Here is a 7,444-nt window from a genome sequence, read left to right on the forward strand (position 1 = left end):
GTACTTAGGCTATTTCTTTAACTTAAATAACATCCAAACTAACAAACAAGGTGTTGGTATCCTAATAAAAAGACACATTCCACATGAAGTTCTAAATATAACCTCATCTCTATCAACCATAGCACTAAAATTAAATCTGAACTTGCCATTTGGTATAGCAAGTACCTACATCCACCCCCAGCAAGTTTTCAGTGAAACCGATTGCTTACTGTATAATTAAATTTTTGCAAAATTTCTCTTTCTTTCTTGGCCCTATATTTTTAACTGAGCTTATACTCGAAAAGGTTAATCTCTGCTTTAACTGTTCTGAGTCCTTGTTCACCCAGAAGCATATTAAATTCTTATAACGCATCAATTTCAAAAAAATTTAAGGAAAATATCTAACCCTGATATTATTATTTTTTCATCTTGATATTGAGAAACCATGAAGAGTTTTTACTTTTGTGGGTTTGAGTGGAATAGACTACCGATGTTACATTTGGTACTTATGTAATTGTTTGTTGCTTCAGTGTCGATGAGGATATTTACTGCTTTGCCTGTATCCCTGCAGTGGCGTTGAAGACACGGCAATTGATTCACTCGCTTGAGAAAAACAAAGCCTGTCTTAACAAAGCAGGTGATCGTAATTCATCGCCGCCATGTTGTGGTGTGAGAGAGCCTAATTCTTCTTCATGTATTTGGTTTACTTGTTGTATCTTTTCTGGTGCGTTGTAATTACGAGATGAAGGATTTTGGTGCCTCGTCTGTGGATCTCCTCGAATTGGGTTATTTGGAGGTAATCCTTGCATTTGACGGTTATAGTTGTTTTCTAAAGGTGCAGCGTTGAAGTTGGTGGGTCTTCTGTATTGCCGTGAGAAATCTACGTCCATTGTTTGGCAGTGTGGGGTGGGTGCACTCCGTGCATATTGCACTTGCACGTTTGGCCTATGTCTTCGCTGATCATCGCGGTATCTTCTGTTTTGAAAGGGTTGATGTTGCATATTGTATTTCCTATAGTCATCGTACTGAGAAAAATCGAATTGCAATTTCTCGTTGTTGTAGTATATCGTACTTGCGATGGCGTAGGCGGTTTCTGAGCCCTTTGGATTGTGGCTGTAGAGAGTGCCGCTTGTATACTTGCTGTTCAAACCATGAATAAACGTTCTGACGGCTTCTTGATTGGCATACTTTTGCTTCTCATTTAAATTTTTGTTAGAGCAAGATTCAATGCCCTGTTGACTTCGCAATGAAATTCCGCCAGCGTAAGTTTATTTTACGTAATCGTTTTCGTTTCGTCTAGTAAGAAGGTAAAAAGGTCTGTGGTCCGCATACGTGTAGTCGAGGCGATTTATGATTGAGTAGAAGTTGAACTTCGTGTTTTGGTTGATTAAAATATCGGCTGCTTCTCCTTGAATTTTCGAATGCAATAGCGATAGTGCGGTACAATATGTCGGGTATGGCATATTCTTTTATGTTTTCCATGTGCGTCCACGCACGTTTTCTTCAGGATCTGTATTGATTTATGTATATTGCCCGTGAAGTCTGGCAATGCTTTAAAAATATCCAGGTTAATCTGCATTTCGTTGATTATATTATATTTGGTTTGCAGTCCTCGTAAATAATACAATTCCTTTTGAATTTGTTTTTAGAAAATATTATTTCCCTTGGTAAACCCAAGGGCAGCCAGTCTTAGCGGAAGAGTTGAAATAACTAGCGACGTTAGCGTCTAAATACCTACACTACTTTGCCCTAACTTTAGTTGCTGCACGTTATTGGCCGCGTGACTTCTTAGTTTCTTACACTAGCAACTGTTTACCCAATTCTTTGCTGTCTTGCGTTTATTTTGTTGTTGTCACGCGCAAGGTTAAAAGTGTTCGATCAGCATAATGGCCGGATGCATACTTAATGCGGTATTGAGTTCTTATTAACGTATAAAGCTGCAGACGCGCCGTCAGCGAATTCAGTGCAAGTGATATTTTTACCGGATGTTTGGTTACCTGTGCTAACTACTCCCCCTCTTGAAGTGAAAGCATCCCCGGTTTCCTTTATGATGTTCTTCAGTACTGGTAGTACTGTCTTTGTCGTTTTCGCAGAAATATTGCTATGCTCATAGCTGTGGCAATTAGGATTAGGAGCAAGGCGGTTCCCGATTGTATGGAGCGGGTTTCAATAACATTCTGTAGGTGCGCTATGTGCCTGAGGTTTTTTATATTAACTCTTTGTAGGTGTGGGAGTGATAACAACTCGTTATGTTCTGTAAAGTTAACGTGCTGCGCGGGTACTACTTCAGGATGCGAAAGTATTACCTCATTCCAATTGCTATAAACGGTGGAGTTTATCGTAATTTCGCCTTTGAATGTTATCAAAAAGGTTCCTCTAGCTAATCTTGTTACATTTTCATTTCTTATTACACCGGGTTGATCATTAATTAGAATTACGCCGTTATCGATCTCCTCATGAGCGGGAACGTGATCGGCGGATTTGAATTTGCATTCTGCGAGGTGCTGGTTCAATAGTTGTCGTACACAGGGACTTTCTTTCAAGGGCCGGCAGAAGTTTGCTATTATGGCTTCCTTGCAATTATAAAGTGGGATGTATTCTCTGTTGCATTCGGCCATAAGATTTGTTTCTAAGGAAATAATCTTTCCTTCCTAGATTATGGGCAGCAACTTTACTTTATTACAAACTCTAACTATTTTTGGGTATTTAATAATGAAATAAATAAATTGTGTATTCTGAAATATCTTAAGATTAGAAAACAGAAAGTATGTCAACTATACTGGTGGCTCTCTACAAATAGTTCAGCAGCTAAAATATTATTTATTTCCATGCCATTAAGCAGAATGGGGTTAATAACATTTACTTTTCCTAGCTAAAAGTTTATTAACTGTCGCCGTCAATTCTTTTATTTGTTTCTGTGTAACTAAATTAATTGTTGCCTGCTGTTCGTTTGCTTCTATTAGGTCTTCGGCTCTGGTCTCAATTGTTTGAAGTCCGGGGTGCCGGTTATGTACTTTAATGCAGTCCCTAGGATATTGATGCTTCGCGCATGTCGGTGATGTACTCAGACCGCGTCTAGTAGTTTTAATATTTCGGTAGCGTCGTTTCGAAGTAGTTGCCTGGTGTGGGAATGCGGAAATTGCTTTAATATTGTGTCCGTCTCTTCGATTATCGTCTCGAATTTCGATAAATTTGTATTGTGTAGTAAAAACTCGTATTGTTCATGGAGGATTACTTTTCCTGTTGTTACTGGAATGTAGTGAGAGGTGGTATAGTTGAATATCCTCGCGGCAGGCCAATGGTTCATTGCCAAGAGTAGGGTTATCCTAAATCGTTTTGGACTGTTTTTTCGATGTAAAGTCGAGCAAATTTGTTTCCTACTCTCCTGTTGGTCTTTACAAAAACTTTTTCCCCCGACTTATATTGTCTTGATTGTCTTTTTATATTGTATGTTTTTAAGTCCTTTTGTTGGGTGCATATAAGTTTGTTTTTTATTTCGTTAAGAAGTTCTTCAGGCGCTAAATGTATGACATCTATGGGTTTCTTGCCTATTACGCAGTGTATGGTGTGGTTGTATTTAGCCGTAGCTAGCAGGATTAATTCGGAAATGCAGGTCTCGAGCTTTTGGCAGCGTGGGATTTCCGTTAATGTACTGTGGCACCTTTCCACTTGGCCGTTAGTCGTACTATGAGCCGGTGGTGTGGTGTAGATCGTGACTCCGAAGCGGTTTTTTAGGATTGCTCTAATAGTCTCAGAATACAATGACCTCTCGTTATCGCAAACCAGAACTTTAGTGTTTTTGTAAAGACTGAGGAGTTCTTAGATTGGTTCCTTAATATCTACTATGGCTCTAGTTTTATTGAAAAAACCATTGTAAATTTAGAGAATTTATCTATTGTTGTGAGAAAATGCGTTTTATCTGTTGAATAAATGTCAACGTGAGGGATTTCTCCTGGGTAGGAAGGTATGGGGGTTGACCCTACTTCGGGGTTTGAGGGATGTCGTCGGTATTTGACTTCGTGAAAAATTTGGCAATTTGAAACTATTTCTTTTAATATTTTCCTTAAGTCAGGAAAGTAGTAATTCTCTAGGACTTGTTGTTCATTTTCGCGACAAGATCTATGTCGGCGACTGTGTTCGGTTTGGAGGATTTCTCTTTGGTCTTCCTTGTTGAAAACGTCGATAACCTGTTTTGTAGTGTGACGGAACTTTATTCTCGGGAAAGATGTGGTAAATTCGCTTTGGATCAGTACCAGAGTGGGGATTTCGCATAGCAACCCGTTAACGACGTTCGGGTTAACACAATGTTTAATGGATTTCAGTAAATCCTGTAGGTTACTGAACGATATTCGATGCCTCACTCGTGTCTTAAAGAGGATTGACGTGCTACCCGGTAATTTGGCTCCCACTTCCAGAATAATCTGAGTTTGCCGTACAAATAGTTACGCAATTATTTTAGGGCCCATACGATCGCCAAGAGCTCTCGTTCATTGGTCGCATGGATTTCCTCTGTCTGAGACAGAGTTCTCGAGATCACGGTGATGGGTCTGCAGTTTTGCGGCAAAACAGCGCCTTTGGCATGTGAAGAGGCGTCCGTTGTCAGATCAAAGGGCTGCTTGTAGTCTGGGTAAAGAGGCAGTACATCCTCTGATGCAAGAATCTTTTTAATTCTACCAAAGGCGTTAAGTGCTTCTTCATCTAATGTTATCTCGATTTTTGGGGATTGGTTAGCACCGGTAATTCCATTTTCCCCACGAAAGTAGTTTGTTAGGGGATTTGTAATCGCAGCGTAGTCCTTTACGAATCGTCTGTAATAGCCGACTAATGCCAATAATGAGCGTAAGGCTCTCAAGGATTTGGGGACAGCGAAGTCCACAGTGTCTCTGACTTTATCGGGGCATGTCTATACCTTCTTTAGACACTGTAAAGCCCAGAGATTCGACGCTTTCCTGAAAAAATTTGGATTTGTCAGCGGATACTCGCATGTTAGCGGCATGAAGTTTGTGTAGTACCTGGTCTATGTCCTTTGAATGTTGTCCAGCACTTTCTGAAAAAATTATCACATCGTCCACGTAGACATGGCATATTTTACCGATTTCTTCTCTTAATACGTCATCGATAGCCCTCTGGAAGATGCTCGACGCATTTTTAAGCCAAAAGGGAGCCTACAGAACTCGTACTTGCTGCTATTGACTGAGGCTGATGTTTTTTCCCGATCCTTTTCAGCTAACTTAATTTGGTGGAAGCCGGACTTGAGGTCTATTGTTGAAAAAAACCTGGCATTTCCAAAGTTAGCCAGAATTACAGAAGTGTCCGGGATTGGATACTTGTCACTAACCGTTTTTTTGTTCAGTTTTCTAAAATCTATCACGAGTCTGGACTTCCTATTGCCATCTTCATCGACGCCCTTTTTACTTACGACCCAAATCGGATTATTATAAGGGGAGCGGGATGGTTCCTTAATGGTCTCATTAGACATTTCAACCTCATCGTAGAATCCTATCACTGAAAGTGTACCCTGCCTCAAAGTAGAGAGTTCCTACTCTATCAAATGGATAGGTCTCTTATCGGCGTAGGCGAAGGTTAGCCGTGAAATAATTGCATGAAAATTTAAAATGGTGTTGAAGGAGGACAGAACACCATCTGCTGCGCCCACCACCGTATTCCTGATGATGTCCACGGCTTGGTAGTGCCTAGAGCTACCCTGGAAATTTTCAAAAACCATATAGGCATTCTGCGCGGCTTGCGTCCAAGATACATAGCGGGTAGGGTCGCCCTTGAATTCTGGCATGGGTTTTACCAGACCCAAAAATTCGTCACACACTACATTTGGTTGGATTGTGACTGGTTCATATTGGAAGACCTGGGTTGGAGTTTCAATTCTGGCTAAACTGTTTGTCAACACTCATCTATGTGGGTCTGGAATTCCTGCCTTGAATGTTCCGTTGCCTTACAGAGTGCGGTATTAAGAAGGATCTGGAGTGTTTGAGAGTCCATCGTTTAGAATTTAATAAATCTCTGATTTTGTATTTGTAATTGTATTTATTTTAACTATATTACTCTCGAATGGAATGCGATGGACGGGACAAGAACAGAGACGAGTAGGTCCTTGTGGCATTTACTACAGTGGCCATATAAAGGAGCGCACGTTTGGTGTGGGATTCGTGGTGGGAGAGAGACTCCGTCGCCGAGTACTATAATTCACCGCGGTGGATGAACTTCTGGCCACAATCCGCATCAAAGCGAGGTTCTTCAACATATCGCTGATTTGCGCCCACGCCCCGACGGAAGAGAAGGACGATGTGACCAAAGATGCCTTTTATGAATGCTTGGAAATCACTTATGAGAGCTGCCCCCGCCACGATGTCAAAATCGTGCTTGGCGACTTTAACGCCAGGGTGGGCAAAGAAGGTATCTGTGGCACTACGGTCGGTAAATTCAGCCTCCAAGAGGAAACATCCCCAAATGGGATGAGGCTCATCGACTTCGCTGGGAACACTTGTCCAGCCTGCTAAATGGCAATGAGCGCACAACGCCAGGAGAAGGCGAACCCAATTCCCCAATCGATGACGACGCAGCGAAAGTTCCATAGCCCGACCAGGAAGAAGTTCGAATAGCAATTACCCGCCTGAAGAACAACAAAGCGGCGGGGGCCGATGGATTTGCCGGCCGAGCTATTCAAACACGGCGGCGAAGAACTGATAAGGAGCATGCATCAGCTTCTTTGTAAAATATGGTCGGACGAAAGCATGCCCAACGATTGGAACTTAAGTGTGCTATGCCCAATCCTCAAAAAAGGAGAATCCGCAATCTGCGCCAACTACGGTGGGATAAGCCTCCTCAATATCGCATATAAGGTGCTATCGAGCGTATTGTGTGAAAGATTAAAGCCCACCGTCAACAAACTGATTGGACCTTATCAGTGTGGCTTGAGACCTGGAGAATCAACAACCGACCAGATATTCACCATTCGCCAAATCTTGGAAAAGACCCGTGAAAGGAGAATCGACACTCACTACCTCTTCGTCGATTTCAAAGCTGCTTTCGACAGCACGAAAAGGAGCTGCGTTTATGCCGCGATGTCTGAATTTGGTATCCCTGCAAAACTTATACGGCTGTGTAAGCTGACGTTGACCAGCACCAAAAGCTCCGTCAGAATCGAGAAGGACCTCACCGAGCCGTTCGATAAAAAACGAGGTTTCAAACAAGCCGATTCCTTATCGTGCGACTTTTTCAACCTGCTTCTGGAGAAACTAGTTCGAGCTGCAGAACTAAATAGAGAAGGTACCATCTTTTATAAGAGTGTACAGCTGCTGCCTGGCTCAACACCCGCGCCGTTAGTTCTGCTTTCTCCAGACTGGGCAAGGAAGCAACACAAATGGGTCTGGCTGTGAACGAGGGCAAGACGAAATATCTCCTGTCATCAAACAAACAGTCGTCGCACTCGCGACTTGCCACTCACGTC

General features: G+C 42.1%; 1 pseudogene; it reads right to left on the bottom strand.

The window, feature by feature from the left end:
• Window positions 1-395: 395 nt before the first annotated feature.
• On the bottom strand, window positions 396-1,442 carry LOC108967633 (annotated as a pseudogene).
• Window positions 1,443-7,444: the final 6,002 nt, after the last annotated feature.

This window comes from Bactrocera latifrons, unplaced genomic scaffold (assembly GCF_001853355.1).
Source record: "Bactrocera latifrons isolate USDA-ARS-PBARC rearing strain unplaced genomic scaffold, ASM185335v1 scaffold_1004, whole genome shotgun sequence".
NCBI lineage: Eukaryota > Metazoa > Arthropoda > Insecta > Diptera > Tephritidae > Bactrocera > Bactrocera latifrons.